Source organism: Apteryx mantelli, chromosome 1 (assembly GCF_036417845.1).
Source record: "Apteryx mantelli isolate bAptMan1 chromosome 1, bAptMan1.hap1, whole genome shotgun sequence".
NCBI classification, from domain to species: Eukaryota; Metazoa; Chordata; class Aves; order Apterygiformes; family Apterygidae; genus Apteryx; species Apteryx mantelli.
The window spans coordinates 68,120,770-68,140,897 of record NC_089978.1 but is presented as its reverse complement, the minus strand read 5'-3'; positions in this window follow the sequence as shown (position 1 = coordinate 68,140,897).

Here is a 20,128-nt window from a genome sequence, read left to right as displayed (position 1 = left end):
GCACAGAATAAGCAGTTAAAGAAAACCAATTCACTCAAAGAGAAGAAAAGATGTCTATAATCTGTGAATGCCTGTTAAACATATATAAAGAATTTTTAAAAGAATGCATAAGTTTATTCCTTTCAAAATGTAAGGAAAAACAATAATGGTTGTACAGCCAGAAGTATTACATTGCTTCCAACTGCTGTGAGATGTTTCACTTTGAAAATACAGACACCTTAGCATAGGGTTACATGCCCCAGAGTTAATGAGATGCCCTTTGTTGAATGGATAGCATTGCTGTTTGAATTTTTTATTATTATAAACTGTTTTTACAGCAGTTATACAGAGCAAATTGAGCCCATTCAGACCAAACATCCCTGCATATAGACGTATGCAAATAACATGTCTAGTAACAAGGAATGTAGCCTATTTATAGAATGTGAAATAATGTGAAATATTTATAGAATGGCCTTGCAAAATGCTCTGGCATTTAGCAGCCAGAGAACTAAGCCTGCGTTCTTCAGTGTGATGTAGAAAAAGGACAAACGTAATCCTTGAAGGAGTGAGGCCAAATAGCACAAAGTAATCAAGACTGTTGATTTATTCCTGTATTAGAATTTGTTACCCACTAAGTGCTGCGTGCAGTGCTGGGGCTCCCGTTTTGAAAAAGACATTGGAAAAATGGAGACAGTGCAGCAAAAGTGCTTTGAAAATATTTCAAGGACTGGAGAAATGCCTTAAAGTGAGAGCGACATTCAATCTGTTCCGTTTTTTGAAAGAAGATGAAATGATGGCTCAGTTACTATGCCATCTTCACAGAGAGAAATATGTGGTACTAAAAGACTCTTTAACTTAGTGGAAAAGGCATAACAAAAACTGATGGCTGAAAGCTGAAGCCAAATAAATTCAAACAGGAAATATGGCACACTCTTTATGGCTTTTTTTTTTAAAGTAGTCACATTCATTAACTACTGAAATATACTACTGAGGACAGCAGCGTGGCAACGTCTTCTAGACTAGAGATCTCACTGAAACATCTGCTTAGTCAAGCAGACTCAATCCAACACTTAGCTAAAATGTAAAAGTGTGTGATATACAGCGAGCTGGAATAGAAAATCCCTTTTAACTCCAAATTCGATGAAATTTCCCTTCAGTTCATGAGCTCACAATCACTTGGGGTTAATTTTCCAGCTCAGAAAATAACTCAGTGTCAGTATCATATGAAATTTTGTTTTTAACTTGGCATTGGAGATCTTTGGTTAAAAACAGGGAAAACAGAAGTGGTTATCACAGTAGAAAAAGTTGTTTTAAAAATTCTTATAGTAATCTACTTCTTTTGGATCTGTAAAACCTTTAGGAGGCTTAGGCCAAAGAAATCTTCTAGTTATTGAGATTTTTTTGTACATTTTCAAGGTTAAAAAGGAAAGCTTTTGCTGACAATTTTCATTGAACACTGTTATTTTTAGAGCCACTTCAGCAACAACATAGGATGCTATAATCGCACTCTACACGCTTTGGCAGCCCTTGACATTTATGAGAGGTACTGTATTCAGACTATCTTCTTTTTCTTTTTTAACAATAATAAAAAGACAATAACTATCTACTTTCAGAGCTTCTGTATAGCTGGAGAGAATGCATTAGCTGAGAGACACACAAAATGAGAATAGCTCATTACACATTTAGCATGAAGATACCAAGTTTAGCCAGACGCTCTATTTTAATTGGATTTTCCAACAAGAAGAGCCAAAGGCTCTCAAAAACCATCCTCCAAGGGAGGAGAAGGAGCAACTCTACTCTCTCCCTGCCAGCCCCTGCAACCAAGGGGATGCCTCCAGCTCTTTCCTCCTCATGGCACCAGTGCCGGGTGGAAGGGGTGAAGGGGATGAAGCAGGGATTACGAGAGAGAGCGCCTACAGCCTCTCTGCCAGGCCAGCACACAAAGGAGCAGGTCAGAAACTGCTGAACCTGCAGAAATAAATGCCTTCTACTATGGCATACCAGAAAGGGACTCAGTTGTGTGCTCTGTACTTCAACTCCGCTCTTATTTTGAGCCAGAAATATCTTGGTCCTTGCCTCTCCTTGGGAAGCTGCTAAAATGGACCCTTGCACCCAAGGGGAGCTCAGTTTGGTCAATAGGATGATGCTTGGGCAGCTGCATGCTCAGCATTGCAGCCTTGGCTCTCCAGGCAGCCTCTTGCCAGTTCTTTGCTCATTACTTACAAGGTGGGGATGTTGGCACCCGTGTGCACACACACCCCTTTTCATGCAGCATGCACAGGGGCTGTCCACTAGCCTTTATGGGGTGAAGTGGATGTTACTGACTCATACAACTGTTTTAATTCGTGTGTAGCCGTCCTGACGTGGATGACATGAAAAAGTTCCCCACCTGGTGGTTCTTGTAAATGGCTATGTGTATATGCCTGTTGCATCTACTTTTTCAAAGATACTGCTTCTTTCATGCTACATTCACATTTACTTGTTTTAACCTCCTTTTGTTTCCTGTTTTTCATCTTCACTCAGCTAGGAAAAGTGTTCAGAGGTAGTCACAAACATAATGTACTAGCCACTGTCCAAATATAAATAAATAATGAAAAGTTTACAGTCTAATAAAACAGTATATAACATAAAAAAATAACATATAATAATGCAAGAAATACTACTTTCATCCACTTTCTTAGTTGAAATCAAGAATATAAAAGAAGCATATATAAAATACAAAATGTGTGCATTGGTTGATAATACTGCCATTAGTGTATGTGATCACGTTAGTATGTGCAGGATGCAGGAAAGTTAAGCCACAGCTCAGCTAATCTGCTCACAAATACCCAAGGGTCCATTTAAAGACAAGCCATTCCAGGTTAAATCTGCCCTACAATCCCTTGTACCAGGTCCCATATCCTGTCCTCCCCAGTCTCCAGCATTTTGCAACTCATGGATGTCCTGAATTAGTAGTGGTAGCTTTGTTTTCCACAGTCCTTGCTGGACTTCTATAGCATGAATTTTCCCAGTCACCTTTTGAATCCTTGAAAATGTGAAATAATTACAACTTCCTGTTGCAAAGATCTCCATTGCTCAGACATCTACTGTGCAAAGCATCTCCTTTTGCTTGTTTTGAACTTACCATTATCACTGTTGAGGGAAAGTACACTCAGTTTTCTGTGCGGATTAAATATATGTAAGTTTTTCAAAGGACTGAACTGATTCATCAATGGAATGGAATCTTTCAGAATGGCTCAGTTGGCCTGTGACAGTTCATAACAAGTGACATTTTATTAGAAGTTTTTTACTAGATCTGGATAGACATTCTGGCCAAATCCAGACAGAAGGAGGGACCCTAAAACATGACAAAAAAAGAGGCTCACTGGCAATACAGGGGATTTGGATTAAAATCCCTGTTAGTCCAAAACTGGATTTGCATCTGAACATCCCACCTGCCCAGCATGTGGCATGACATTGGTTAGTCTACCACTGATATCTACCAGTACAATCTGTTGGAGCTACACCAGTTTCTACAAATAAATATTTCCTGGGTTGATACAAAGGAGACTCAATAGCCTGTGGTCAGAGCTTTCATTTCCTGTGTGGAAGATGCAGCTTCAAGTTTCTTTCTTCCCTGAAAGGTATGAAGCCACATGAATTCCCACTACGGAGGAGGATAGAAAATCAGAGAATAATTTAGGTCAAGAGGAACCTCTGAAAGTCATCTAGTTCAACCCCTGCTCAAAAATGGGGCTGGCTTTAAAACTAGATAAGGTAGATCATAGACCAACACAGATCACTTGGGGCTTGGTACCCAAAGCAGTTCAGCTTTTAGGCCAGACACTCCCCGAGTATGCGAACCTGCTCCGAGAAGGGAATGGGCACAGAGCAGCTCATGGGAGACAGCCCCAGCTGGGAGCCTGAGAGCACAGGCATGGAGGTCTCCCACAGCCGAGCTCGTCAGCACAACCACCAGGCTATTCTGAGTGAAGTCTTCATCTGCCTCGGATTCCCAAATTCTTTATTTCATCTCAACATCAAACAGGAAAGTTTTTGAAACATCATAGTTTCTGAGTTTCCTTTTCTAGAAGGGCCTCAGCGGAACTGGAAACCTCCCTATCAGTGCATATGGTCAGTTTTCAAAACTGATATGGGTCATGATTTTATAGAGATACTTCTGAAAAGTTTATCCTTCCTCTAATCCCTGCAAGCCCCCACCTGAAACTACACCATATAGTGGGCCCTAGTCTGTATAGAAGGGTTTTTGCTTAAAACAGGACCATTATTATGTTTGTAGCAAACCATATCAGGCAAGAACCAGACCCTGGCACACATGACAGTAGTGAGAACATTTGGCTTGACACTGTTTTCTCAGCTGACTGGCCTGATGGTTATGTAAAATTCCTCAGACTGTAATGAAACATTCCTGGTTAGACATAGATAGTCTGAGGAGCAGCTGGATACAAAATCCATTGCATGAGGATGTTGGCATTTATGAACAGATCTCACATTTTCCTGCACACTTACAATGATCCACCCTGATGCAATTATTCAAGCTGGATCTTGATGAACTCTTCCAAAGTCCTGAGCCATCACATGAAGAGTCGTCCACAAATAGCAAGTTCATCAAGCTCCAGCTCGAACAAAAGTTAATTGTCCATTATTGGATATATTTAAGCATTTCTTCCCCTGTGCTCTGAGATTCTTAGTGTAATGCACCAGGAAAGACAGTTTTGAACAGGAAATTATATCTGCAGGGTGGAACATCAGTTTATAAATTGAATTAGCCCCATTCAGTGGGGGCTATTTTAAAGTAAATCAAGCTAGGGCATACAAGCACAAGACAGTGGATTTTGAAAAAAAAATTAGCAGATATAAAATCAAACAGAAACTACCAGCACAAAAACTAAGGAAGGCAACATTCAACAGGTTGAATTTATTGTTGAAAAAGGCAGGCTCTTGACTGAAGCTCAGTCCATGTTTGGGGGTCTTTAAGGCTCTCCTGCTGAGTTTTCTTGTGTCTATTAGTGAGTGAGTATGTTCTGCTGCCAAATTTTCTACAGAGGCAATGCTGAAGTGTCTCTTCCTCTCTTTCCCTCAGCAATTTTCAGGAACTCTAGCTTAAAGACACACAGCTGTGTCACCCACGTATATCCCGAGGCTTGCTTTGGGTAACAATTTTCCCAGTGGCATTTGTATTCACGGCCCTGTAATTAGCCTGCTCTCCTTCTCTACTGCCAGGTAGAATTTTCCCTGCTGCTGCTGAGACAGATCAAGAAACTTTTAATTACTAAATCAGGAAATTAGAAGATGATTAACAGAGGTTTATAAAGGTGCATTGTGTCTATGAGAAAGATAAAAGAAAAGATACTGCCAGAGCTGCCAAACAGCTAGAAACTGTTCTTACTTTAAATAGCCCCCTTAATCTGAAATTCTCCTCAGTACATTCCTAAATGCAACAGGAAAATATTCAGAAGTACATTGTGGTACGAACAATACTGATGATAAATTATACCTGTCTGGCAAATAACTTTGCCTACAGAAGTCTAGTTAACTTGATCAAAACAAATTTCTGAGTTACCTCTCCATAGTGTTGCAAATTCTGCAGCACCTTCCAAAACATAAATTTTACTAGGAATGAAAATTAAGCGTCCCTACGAAGAACCACAAAGACAGAAATTAACAGACACCATTTTAAAAACTCATTTAAGTGCTGTCCTTTGTGTGAAGCAACCAGATAGATCTCAGCCCAGTCTACTGAAAAAGAATAATCAATGTCGTTGTCAGTTCTGAAATTACAAGATTATAAAGCTTATCTTGCCAAGATGCTTTATTTAATTAAAACAGAAATCTAGCAGATGGGTTTTCTATTTTAAATTGAACTAATAATTGTAGGAATACAAGTAAAAGAGGTGAAGTTCTCTGCTATAAACAGTTCATGTCAGAGAAGAGAAATGGTTAGAAGAGATCTCAGCTGTAGCATCCACAGGGTGCACTGGTAATTTCATAGATCAAGCAAATGCAAGAATAATTAGCCCTCCCAAGAGAGTAAAAGAATTAGCATGTTTATGCAAATGAGTAAAAGTCAATGAACAGAAAACGAGGCCTCTAAAATGTAGGCCCAGCTGACATTGCAAGCATCTGAAGTGTGACATATGACCATAGAAGAACGTAAGTGTATCCGATATTGATGGGAAAGGAGGCTGGCGAATGACAAGCAGATTAGAGAATGTGCAGAGGACAGATGCCTCCATACCCTTGTCCTGTGCCATGTAGCTAAGAAGTGTCTTTTATAAGACCTCAATAGCCTTTGGATCAGGTATCTTCTGCACTTACTAAGGCTCTTTTTTAAAAGTCAGCTTCTCCGATAAGTCCAGAGCCCGAGAATTATCTGCTGTGGCTGATGTTACCAATTATCTAACTCTCTTCTTTGATACCATTTTTAGTCTTTTATATAAGCTCCTGAAATACCACACACTTGGTACCTAAAGCCATTGAATTCTGCAGAAGAATTTCTGCTGGTTTAAGTGTTCTCTCAACAGGTGTCATGAAGATGGCGTCAGAACAAGGTAATGTATGCAAAAAAAATCATTAATCAACCAGAAGGTGCCGTATCCTGCATAGAATCAGGTTCATCTATTTGTTTGCAAAACAGGAATGTGACTTGTATTTAATTCCAGGCTATCATATTTTCCTCTAAAAAGATATCCCTGTTTCTGCCCATTTTGATAGGAAATTGCGGGGTGCAGTGATATTCTTGCAGAGATTAAGAATTTCAATATTTTCAATGAGGTCAGAGGTCTAGGATGAAGGCTAAGCATGAAAATAAGAAGAGCATGAAAATCAAAATGCTGATTTATTATCAAATCCAGTGTTTGTGTCCTGCACATCTTAGAGTGAATGAATTGTTTTGGCAGCACTATGCAGCTCTTCTAATGAACACAAAATATTTTCTTTCTTCTCTCAGGCAAATTAAAATATCAGTGTGTTCATTCCTCTGCCTTGTTTGATCTGTTCCTAGCTGGTCATAAAGATTTTAAAGAGTATGATGGTCCTACCGTGACCACATTAAAAAAGCAAACATCTGTCAACCATTACCACACAGCAGTTCCTCAGATAATGCTCCATTTGTCCCTACTCAGAACAGTGACAGACACAGAACAGCAAAATGTTGTTTCCATAACAATTGGTCCCTGTTGGAAAATAGCATTTTTGTAGTATTCTACCTTCTTTGCCCAAAAATTGTAGGCCATCCAACCTTATGTACACAGACGTCAGTAATTTTCTTTTGTGTAACAGGCTGACATGGTTTTGTAATGCTCTTGAAGAAAAAACTGAGTCATCACTGTACCAATAGACAAACTTTATTGCACTATTAACACAAAGTGGCAATATTTGATCTTGTCTCACTTTTAGATTTCTTTCTTTTGTTTTTAATTCAGTGAAATAACCTGAACTGACCACAGTTGTTACCCTTCTTCTAAAAAATATATTGGCTATGTGGCTATTCTGCAAAAGTAATTTACTGAAGCAGTTTAATCTGTTCTGTGGGAGAGACAATGGCCAAATCTTAACAGTAAGAACCTAAAGGCTTTCTGCTGTAACAGGATTTAGCAATAACTTTAAGCTGGCAGTTCAAAGTTAATCCTCAGGGGAGAATGTGATTTGGCAAAAGCACCCAGTCATTAAAAAAAAAAAAAAAAAAAAAAATCACTAGACTGTGGGGGTTTTTTCTTAGTATTTGTGCAGCTATTGTTATTGGGAAACATGACAGGAATAATTGTTGCATTGCCTTGGACCAGCAAGGCTCTTCCTGGGCAATTCATTTTAAGCCTTTTTGTACTTTATTACTCTATCAATGAAAAAGGAAACAAAAGTTTGCATTTCTCAGTACTTCTTCCTAGGAAGCTTTAGCTTTATGTAACACTTCTTCTGAAGGCAAAACAATGGGCAAATCCTTCAGACTGGTACTCTGCTCTTCCTTTTCTGTTCTTCAACATCAGTTTCGCATATCCACAAGCCTGAATTTTTCTTCCATTACTACTCAAAAAGCCTCCCCAATGGCTTCCAGTGAGGGAACAATTCTGCTTGTTCCCTCAAGCAGATTTAGTGGTAGGAAAAGCCCATACGCCAGACAAATCTTCACATTAACACACCAGGATCTGTTCAGCTCTAAATTTAAGCAATTCTGTCACCCGTGATTTCCCTTTTTTGTTCCAGTGATGTTTAAGACTAACTCATGGTGACCTGTTTAACTTAGAAGAAAGCATATGGATGATTCAACAGAGAACAGAGGAAGCCCAAATTAGCCCCCTGTTAATAGATCAAAGTCTGTATTGAAAGCTAAGTTCTGGATAAAAACTCAGGCATTTTCCCCATGAAGCTATCGGGAATTTTGATGGTAGTATGTGAGAACAAGAACTTTTTTTGTGAGAGTTCAGGTAGCAAATAATTACGTTTTCCATAAATGAATGCACTGAGAAATATAAAAAGATTTCACCATCAGCTGAACCATATTTCTTGAAGGTTGCAGCTCTTCAATATCTGTTTTATTTGCACTACTAGATATTTTTTCCCCGTATTAGATTTTTTTATTTTATACAAATATTCCCCATAAAAATTATGTAGCATCCTTCATGAGGCTAATCCCCTGATCTATTGCTTTAAGTGTCATTGCAGTCCAAAGGTTCAGAGCTAATTTGTAAAATTCCGAACTCTTGGGAAATAGGACTGTTTCACCCTCTTCCTCCTGCAACAAATACAGCGCTGAGCAGAACAGACCAATCCATTGTTGGTCTAACAGCTGTTCTCTTCCTGGCAGAGTATTCAAGCAAGATGATGAGAAAAATCACAAAAGTGTGTTACATATACAGTCAACATGAGTAAAATCCTTGAAATATGTGCTTCAGAAAAGTGATGGGAATATATATCTGCCCCACTCATTTTTTATTAAACCATTTTACTTTAGAGATGTATTCATTATATAACATCAGTGTGTTATTTCAATATGCAGACCTAAATGTACCTTTTAAAAACAAAGGTTTATATTTTGTAGAATACTTAACCCCAAAAGTAAGCCTGAACTGCTTATCTTTTACACATAAATAGAACAAGAGGGACAAAAAGTGTGCATTAAAAATCACAGTAAGTTTGAGTACCCAAAGAATTTACAATTTAAAGCAAGTTAAAACCATTTTTTAAATTTTTAATAACCTGGGGATGGTTAGCATTTTAGACAATACAATGGTAAAAAGGAAATGTAACCAAGAGAACAACTGAATATTATAAACAACACCTGATGTGTCTCACTGATGTTTTAAATTGCTGAATGCTCAGGTGCATATAAATGTTATCCCCAGACTCTGCACTACTTGCAAAGTTTGAGTAACTTTTAATATGTAGTTTTTTATTGCATATATTAAAACTCCTTCTCTCAAAATAACAGAATTCCATTAAACTATTCTAGAAAATATTGTTTGTAGAAAGATTACATTTTACCTGCTTTTTTGAAGAATTCTTGAAGTGGTTCTTTTGTTTGAAAATAAAGACTTCCAAAATGAGAGAAAGTGGACAGTTGTTAAAAATAAAAGACTTGGTTCAGCCGAGGGAGCAGCAAGATGCCAGGTGTTTTCTGAATAGGAAGTTTATTTGAGTAAATGAATTTTTCGATGAGGAATTCAGATCAGTTCTTTGTAGTAAGCATCTCTAGATCAAGAGAGAGTGACATTGCATCTTGTGTATGCTCATAAATGAAGCAGGAATTCCCAGATTTGCCATCATGTGATTTCAGTGAGGAACTAGCACTCGCTTTACTTCCAGCACTGTTATTGTCAGCCTAAATAAAGCTGTTCTGAAGCTTGAGATGGTTATAACAAGTGACAAAGAAAGACAGAGTAAACAGATCACTACTAGCTTCACTGAGCACTTAACAGACTGTCCTGAGTTTGGCCAGTAAGCAGGAAAAAAATGTGCTAAAGAGAACAGGGCAAAAGTACAGAGATCCATTGTTAAACTTGCTAAAGAGGAGAGTTATAAAAGACCAGATTTAACTGTTCTCACTACGAAAAACTGATAGCATCTGAAAGATTAAAAAAAAAAAAAATAGAAATCAAATTCTCCTCTTCCACCATCAGAAAGTATTACAAAGACTATCCTGACAAATACATTTTCATTCTCTGCACTGGAAGTTCAAAGATCTACATATTATGCTGCAGGCCTGAGTGCACAATTAATTAAGCACCATTCCTGTTGAGCTCTTTTTGCCTATAGCAGTCAAAAATTGATAAAAACCAATATTATAGTCCTGTCTATCTACAGTCACAAAAAAACAGATGCTACATTAATATGATGGCTACAAGTAGAATAAAAAGAAAAATAATATAAAATCCATTCTGCACAAAGCAAATAAAGCTATTGACATTTTGCCTTAGAGAACTGCATGTTATTAAGTAGTAATGATAGTTTTTACTAGCTGTACTTTCCTAAAGAAGCAATTGTACTTGAAGAAGTAACTTTTTTGACCTTCTAAGACTCAAGGCAAAGGTGAATGCTTCCACCTCCCCTAGGATTATCCATAAAGTCATCAATAGTTTTCTCCAGTGTTCTCCTTTGGTGTACCTCCATGATGTCTATGCAAGGTCTGTTTCTTCTCTCTTGCTGCACAACCTTTGATGCATGAGCCTGGTGAGAAGCTGCAATAAGGTGGACCATTGTACAATTTTTATTAAATAGTTCCATTTATGCTGTTGTTGGAGGTACCTGAATTGTCAAAAATTTTGTTTTTCTGTGCTTTTTTTTTAGGCTGTAGAGCCCATGTAATACTTGCTCTTCTGTTATAAAATAGGTCCCAATTTAATCTGATTGTCTACAAACACAAAGGTGACAATACCTTAGGCCCTAGCAAGTTATTTACAGCTTCGTAATTCAGGAAGTGCCTGATCGTGTTTTGTGAAGGCAAATCTATTTGTACGTATTCCCAGTATTACAGGAGGGCTACTCACTGACTGCTTCCTAATAGTGTGGCAAGAGACCTATCAGCATGAGATAGGTCATCTTTTTCATCACAGAAAACTTCATTTCCATGAAAATATTGTTTTACAGATAGATTATGAACATGCAGGTGTCATCCCATCCAATTTGATGGAGACAAGTGAATGCAGTTATCCTTTCAAAAATGATTCTGATATTAAAAGAATCCCTTTATTAAAGTAAATTATACATCTCCAATTTCATTATCGAGTATTTGTGTCTTATTGCGTAGATGCTCCAGTCGTGGCCCACAACCCCCAAGCAGTAGGGGCTGTACAAACACATAAAAGATGAAGTTTCCACCTATATAGAAGATGCATAACACAGAAGAGAGCAAACAGGACAAGGAATGACCAAGACACTACCTATCAGCATAGTAATTGTAGTATTTCAAGAGGGCACACAAAGGCATGCAGAGTATTCTGTTTGCCACAGGAAATCACCAAATATCCATTACCTCATGTAATCTGCACTGCCATTATACTTTGTGCTTGAAGCTTGCTATGTCACTGGGATAGATGTTTTAAAAGTGGAAGATCAGGAAGAAATCCCAAGAAGCCGAAAGAAGTAGTGTTGCATATGATGCTTACATGTAAAATAAGAAACATAATGTACTTTAGTGAGATGAGAAATTAAAATTATGCTTTTACATTTGCTTCCTAAAAACTTTAACTGGAGATCTAGCCACAAAAATGAGTGCATTTCCTGGTAAACCTAAAACTAACCTGAAATTTGTATATAAACTAGTGATAATTTGGAGGCTCCTATGCACATAGGAAACTACAAATTCCTGCCAATGCCATGGACTTACCGTGTTCTTCTAGTCCTTCTGCAGCTGCATATGCCACCCTGCTGGAAGGAGGCTGGGAAAAGTCTTGAAGAGTCAACTCTACCTAGACAGCAACCATGTGAAAGAGATTAACTGAAGTGATTAGCACCAGTCTGCAAGAACAGAAGAAAGTTGCCCAGCATCAAAAATAGAAGCTAGGTATCCTTAGGGAAAATAGATAAGGGCCAACTTGAGACACTCAGGATGCTGGGAACAAACAGAAAAAGGAAGCAGAAGAAAGGTGGGCACCTTCTGATAGAAAGCAGTTTTAGAAGTAGGTCAGCAGCAGATCCTGTGAAAACAGGAGAAGTTGGGCAGACCTGAAAAGACTCCGTGGTTCAGAAGGAGAAACATCAGCTGCATTTCAGTGTTCTGAATCATGTCCCAAGAACCTGACAATGATGTTTCAATGTGATGAGAAATGGGAGGGAAATGTATACAGGGTTTATTTTTTCTTATACTAGATCCATAAAGTGAGGCCAATAGGAACTTCAGTAAAACCGCTGAAAAAGCAGTGCACCTTTTGAGCTTTCCCTGTTGCCTGCCCCCACACAGCTGACTCATAACCAGAGAGTGCTCACACAGCCCAGGCTCTGGAGGGGGCATCTTGCTGGGGCAGACGGAGGATGGACAACTGGTCAGTGCAGGGAAGAATATGGCTCCTGCCCCACCAGGCAGACAACTTGCATCCCAGCACTCCACAGATTGCAAAGCTGAGGCAAGCTGTAGGGCCAGTGTCCAGGCAGATCTTGACCAAACTTGTGGCACAACAGAAATATGAAGTATGGGAATGGCTTTAAGGATTATAGCCATGCAGGTCTTAACCCAGAGGTTGGAGCATGAAGTTGGTATGGGTCAGAAAAGGCTGAATCAATAAAGTGAGTCCAATCAGCTGTTTAAAATGTCTAGTTCTAGCAAGATGCTCAAACATCTGTGGGGAAGAGGCAGAGGGGAGAGCATATAACCAGTGACTGGCTAGGACAGGCAGGCTTACAAATTAATGTTAGAAAGCAGAGATCAAGGTGCCACCCAGGAGATCCATATTAACACCAGGGGTCTGACATACTGGACAAGGCTCGAGCTGTCAGGAATGAAAAGAGACTGAAGACTACACTCCAGCACACAAGTGGACCATGAACTTGGCAGGAGTGCTCTAAATTAATGGCAGATTATTGGCCCATGAAATGCCACAGCCTTTGTTATGCCAAAGGTCTGACTAAATAATCAAAATGGTCTTTTGTGGGTTTATGATGCTCTCATTCTTTCAAGGAATACATTGGGCATAGGAAGTGTGAAAGCCAGGGATACAGTGTTGTTGGATTTACTTATATTGCTAATAAACTTGATTTTGCTTCTCTGATTCTCTTCTTTGTAAATTTAAGACAAAACAGCCAAATCACATCATATAATTGCACTAGAAAAAGAGACGTTTAGTATATTTGTTAGTCCCTCTGCCTCAAGTCTCCGAAAATTATCCATTCAACATGATGCTAATGTACTACATGGAGCATCATAATTTGGGTTTGCAAAAGAATCTACGATGGGAGCAAAAAGATAAGCCAAAAATACTTGTAAATTATGAAATCACGTCTAGAAAAGACTGTAAAAAGAAAGCTGTGATGTTGTCCAGTTTGATTTAGGACTTTGCGTACATATCAAAGCAATAATTTTTCTCATACTCAATTTTGAAACTTCTCAGTTTCAAAGGATTAGAACTCAATAGAGCTGGGAGGCAAACCAGTCTTGGTTTTAGTTTCATTATCTGTCTTTTCAGAGCAAAAACATGGCCTCAAAACCCTCTATAACATTTTTTTCTGAGAAAATTACCATGTACTTCTATTTTACAAATTAAGTTAAACAAATAAATAAGATCATAACCCGTGTATTCTAAACAAGTCCTGGCGGTAGCTGCGGAGTAAACATTTATTTCTCAAAAGGGAATAACAGACCTGCAAACAGTCTGGCTGTGGTGTGAAAATCACGTAGCTTAGACTCAAAGACAGGGGCTTTTGCATTCCTGACAGACTTTCCAAGAGATCGAGTGCTGTTCACTGAACCCGAAGGGCTGGAGGAGGAGGGGAGCGGCGGCAAAGGCAGCCGGGAGCTTGGCTGCGCCTGCACGCTTCCAGTGACCGTAGCATGACAAACCTGAGCTCGCAGGTACGCAGCAGAGGGGCAGCCTGGATCCACACTCGAGCATTTTACGCAGGGCAGCACATCTGGCACAAGGGGCACAAGCAATCCCGGGGCACACACCAACTGAAGCTAACAGGATCTGTCTTGGAAAAATTACAGTACGTTTCCTAGGAAACCTACATTTTTCTTCAGTATTTGGACTAAAACTACACATATATTCATAGAAACAAGGACAAAATTCAACCCGATGATGCACATGCTGCTTGTATTTTTCATCAGCACAGGCCCAGGTTTGAGATATCACTTGAGGCCACAACTTTCCTAAAATCACCATACAGAGATGTGTTCCAAAAGCCTTCCCACCCTGATAGCTCTCACTCACTCCCTCTGCAACCAGCATGGCCAGTGCCAGGGCCGGGCCTGTTACCAGCAAGCTCCCATTTGGGTACAAATGTGAACAATTCGATAGTGAGGGGTGGCAAACTGGCCCTCATCGTTGCCAAGCCAAAGCCCTGCCTTTCGTAGCGCCAAAGAGCTGAGCAGCAAAATTCTGTTTCTGGCGTCCGAGCAGCTCTGCCCAGGACAAGGAGCAGCAAATCTCCCCCAGCCCGTAGAGCCAAGCCTCAGTGAGGCGCCCGAGCACCACACAGACCATGCACCTCTTCTCCACCAGCCCCCAGCACTTCTTATACAGCCCAGGGCCCCGTGCCAGTGAAAAAGGTGATTCTTCCACCTTCACAACCCTCATTATGCTACAGGATGTTTATCTTGCACATGAAAGGGTAATTCATTCAACCAAGTGCAGGTGAGAGAAACCAGGTCCCTAAAGTGTGTATTTCTCCCTGTTGGCGAGGAAGGGAGCCCAAGGGTACTGGCTCAGCCAAGACTTCTGCACTGGAGATATCTAAACAAGGCATCACCCCAATTTAAGTTTGAGGTGAGATCCAGCCTACCTACATTAGACACTTTCACCTTCAGATTCCCCAATTTGGATCTCTTCTTACCGAACAGTAACTATATAAGTTGTCTAGTCTAACCTGCCTCCTACACTCCCTCTAATATATGAAAAGATGCAGACAATTCTACAGGACAAAGGATCCCCTCCTAAGGTAAGGTGGGATTCATGCTGGCAAATTTTAGGCATCTACCTGGAAGCTACAGGTCTAAACTTCCACTTACTGTGTCTGGAGAAGCAGTCAATGTAGTCAGCAGAGTGTAGAAAGGGATACATACACCTGACCACAGCTAGGTGTCTGCTTCAGGATGAGACTAAAAACTTTCAAGACTGTATTGACTTTATTAATTAAGCCTCCATTTCCCAGAATGGGGAGAATAGACACTGAGTTCACATATGGGCATCTGTAACATAGACACCTAGATTTAGGTGGCTCAGTTCAGTAAGGAGAATCACATCTCCTAAGCAGTGCTCTGGAGGGAAATACCTACATCCCTTACACAATAAATGGGGAAAGGAGGTGCCTTTGAGCTCTCCAGAGGAGAAAGTATGGAGGTAAAAGATATGGGGAGGGAGGAGAGGGGAAGTCTAGTCTAGATTTACACCTGCAAACCTTGCAGCTGCACTGAGTGTGACAACTGACTGATTTCCTCTGCATTGTTACTGAATAGCAATACAGCCTTTTCAGTGGCAAGTCAGAGGTTAGATGCTGATTTGCCATCTTGAAATGAACATCTGGAAAGCTAATGATGAAGTAGGTCAGAGCTGAACAAAACAAAGCCAATTAATGAGTGAACTTGGATGAAAGATTTGGCCTTCTGTAATATAAGGGAACAAACATACAATCCAGTCAGGGCTGTAGAAAGGAAAACAAAAGGAAATACATCTTTGAAAGCCAATCCAGTGATCTTTTTCTTTCAGAGTAAGGCTAAGGCAGTATTGCTTGTCATTCACTCCTGCATGATATAGAGCCCAGGGCAGATTTTTTTATTACTGCTGCCAGAGGTCTCCAGGTATTTGATACCAGGCTATGGCTTTCATCACACTGGTCAGTTCACCCCAGGAGGGTGCCTTGCCAGCAACGGGAGGGCCTGCAAGGAAGAGCAGAGCACTCGTGAACCTTTGTTCCTGCCCTGCAGCGCACTGCTGGCAAGCAGATAGCTCAGACACATCCCAGCCCTCTTATCTTTTTCTTGATCCATTGTGAAAGACCCCATGCAGCAGGTCATGAGATCTGGTCGGGGAGGGATGCAGATTACAGTGGTGCCCTTTGAGCTCAGGGCCCTGAAAGTTGGCACTGACTACCTGCCTGCTGCTCCCTGCCGTGGCGACCCCGTACACCAAACACTGCCCAGGTCCGCAGATCGGGTAGCTGTCAGCCAGCTACACTTTGCATCGGTGCACAAAGACAGGAGAGAGGCATCTGGACAGTACAGGGAGAGCTATTTGGATCATTAAGTCACTCTCTATATAAGAAGATATAAGAGCAAACATCCTTTTAGGCACGAGCATGTACATCAAAACAGGCATGAGACAGTACTCACTGCACAAGAAGAGCTCCATTTTTAAAAGTCATCCCATATCTTTAGGATAATCATAACTCAGCTGAGGCAATTATAAAGATAAATCTCTATCTATGCTGACATCTCATCTACACAGAGACAGAATTTCTGAGCAACTCTGAATTCTACATCTGGAATTCTCTGGAATTCTACATCTATTGCAGCTTCTGTATCTAATCCAGAATAGCTGCTTATGTCAGCTTTCTAATTCCCCACCCAGAACTGATCTGGAATAGATCAAGAGAAATAGTCATTCCGGGATAGTTATGCTGGTGTCCATGCAGAGACGAACCTGAGTGTTAAATGGGTTTATGCTGTCATCATTTCTGCATGTCAGGCAGAGCAGAGAATGTTTCTAGCAAATGGGAAAACTTAGTTAAACTGGGAAGTTTTCTGAATTTTTATAAAAGAAGGTATTTGACTGCTATGATTTTTCATGGAAGTTTAATAGTGGTTCATAAGGGGCTTTTTTCTCATCAAATTCTGTTTTCCTCTCCCATTTTTGCTATAAATGTATATAGTTTATACGTACACACTTTATATATGATTCTGCTAGAAAAGTTACATTATTACACATTCCTCAACATGTATGAGCCTGCTTTCATGGAACTGCGTGCTACTCTGGTTGAGTTGAAACATCCCCACTCCCTGCAGGTTTTAACTCAACATTTGCCAAACTGGTCAAAAGAATTTTCTTTCATAGAACTTTGAAGTGTAGCTGGCTCTGGAAAACTAACGTTTGAGAACATCTCACCATAACCTTTATCTACACATCAGATGTGAGCAGAAGAGAGGTGTATTTCACAGGTCACTGTTTCAAATTGCTTCACAGTTCCCATTTCTGAACTTCCATTTTCCAGGGAAAAGCAGCATTCTGTCATTGGCAACAGCAAAGATATTTCACATTAACATCATCAGGGATATTAAAAGGCCCAGTAAGACCTAGTGGCTCCTTTCTGCTTCTCCTCCTTTTCTATACTGCTATACTGGTTTTTGTGCTAGCCACATGCTTTCTGTTGGGTCTCTTCAAGAGGTAACTACTCACAGGTGACCTGGGCCTTTCCCCTCTTTAAAGGTTCCAGCATCCTATAACAGGAAACTTCAGGATTATCAAGACCGATTAACAACTTAGTAAAACTCTATTCACCATTGTAAATCCATCAGACCAAAAGCCAAACTAAAAGGAAACCAGCTCTGCACAAACACAGGGGACATTCTCAAGTGACCATAGGTGATCCCTCATTTCTAAGTTACCTGCAAAGTCTCACATCTAAAGACTGGATGTCTTCGGACAGGATGCTAAGAACTGCTTAATGCTGACAACCCGAAGTCCATCTCAGTAGCAGAAAAGCAGCATTTCAGTTCACGACAATTCATAACTCACCAAATAAAAGGTCTCCATTATGCAAAAATCCCAGATCTCCTTGGAAGCTTATCTTCAGGAGAATGCCTGCTTGATACACAGCTATGGAAAAGAACAGCAAGTAGCTTTGCCAGCTCAAACCAGTTAGCTTTGAAAGTGGCATAGACAGTTTAGAAGGCAAGTATATAGTTTTAAGATTTTTGCAAGACCAAGGGGGCATATTTTTCATCTGTTCCCACTGCCTTTTTTTTTTTTTTTTTTAAGTCCTGCAAAATACATTGTAAGGATATTATAAGGCATGAGCAGGCCGTATATGCATCACCATATCCACTGTTCAAATCTTTAAGCTGCAATTTGTGGTGGGATCTTCATGGAGGACCCCAATGAGCTTTATGACTGCCTCTACCTCTAACCTAAACAAGGACACTCAGACAACATGATCAAGGCACTAAAAGGCACCTCAAATTCTTCTTCATTCTGCACCGTCTTTTGGTCTTCTTTTCTTCTCTGTCCTCAAAAGTATTTCCTCACTACTATGGCCACACATTGGCCATCTCCACATAGTATGGCCATAGTATAGAACAGTCTCTGTTTGTCATTCCGAAGCTGGCTTTTCAGGTTAGGTGATGTCTAACCTAGAGCAGATACATTGCAACTCCTCCAACACAGCGGTAGCACAGTTACATTATTAGTAAGAGCTGCCATCTTCTTCAGGCAACAAATGAGGGGCTCAGGAATTCAAAACAGCAATTTGAAAAGACATCTGAAGAAATTACTGAAAACTCAGGAAAATGACCCCAAGACCAGCCATGTCAGTAAAAGGAGTGGTCAGGGGTTGCAACTTCCCTCTTTCCTACAAGCAGCTGGAAAGCTGTCAAGAGCAAAGCATCAGTCCCATCAAAGACATACATGAAGCACTCTTACAAGATCATTTTTATCAATGGAGCCTATGTGAGGAAATACCATTTCTGTACAAGGCAGGAACTTTGATCTCCTGACTCCTAGTCCTGTGCCTTAACCACAGAAGAAGCTTGAAAATCTCCCACAGGCTTCTGCCCTGGTCATACCGATCTTACCCATTGCAAATTGCCTGGGACGCAGCAAGACAGTCTTAGAAGCAAACACCAAAATGTTGTATCTAGCAACGTTCTGCAGCATGCAGGCAGCTTTAAACATTGAACCAAGACTGACAAGATAGCCCAGGGGCTGCAGTCAAGACTAATTTCACCTGCAGACATACCTTTTTCATGAAGGGGTTTGTAGCGAGCACTTTTCTTACTCTTATGAGCTTCCCTCTCCCAAAACATAGCACAATATGCAAGTCTTCTGACATTACACAAAAAAAGGTCAAACAGACTTTTGCCATTCAAAATAGTTGCCATTTTCACAAAGATTAATTTGGATCTGTGCATAATAAGCTAGAAAGACAAATATAATCCTTTGGCCTGGTCACAGGATGGCATTCCCACTGAAGTCGCCAAGGCTCACAATACAAAATTTAGGTCAGCTTTATACTGGCTTCAGGACAGATGATAGCTAACCTTATGCTAAGCTTGATAGTATCAACTTTACTTACCTTAATTATTTGAACAAGTTTGAACTGTCAAAATTAGTTTACACAGCCTGCTCTCCCCTACTGCTTACTCTTCCCCCATCCATGCATGTTGCACCAATACAATCATTTGCAGAGCCGCCTTACAAACCAGAACAAGGAAATGATCCCATTTAAAGCCAACCACCACTACCCTTTTGGTAGAGGGCAAGGAGAGAGGTGGTTTACTTTATTGATCAGTTTACAGTTCTTCCTTGCCCCGCCAGCACCACGACCAAACAAGCAGAGGGGGCAGGAGGAAGGCAAACCCATCCGCATGACTTTGCTGTCAGAGACATTTTCGTTTGGATTTCAGTGCAGAAATAGTCCCCAAAAAACAAAATACAAATGTGAAGGCTTAACTGTTTTATTACTTCCAGAGCTGCCTGAAGGAACATCATTTACTGCTTTGCTGCTTCACCATCTAGTCTCTCCTCCTATGTCAGCAGCTGTACCCACGCTGCTGTATTAATCTGAAAACTGGCAACAAAGGGTCAGCATCTACATTAATCTAATTTAGCTGTGAGTGGTCACACTGTAATGCCTTAAACTTGCAATATTGCTGTGCTCGGGTACTGTGAGAGATGACTTCTCCTTGATCTCTATTTTCAGCTTGCCCTTCTCTATGCTTTCCTTTGTACTTTTTCTCCAGTGAGAATGCTCGTGTCCTCAGGAACACTCAGAGCACTCTGGCCAAGGCTTT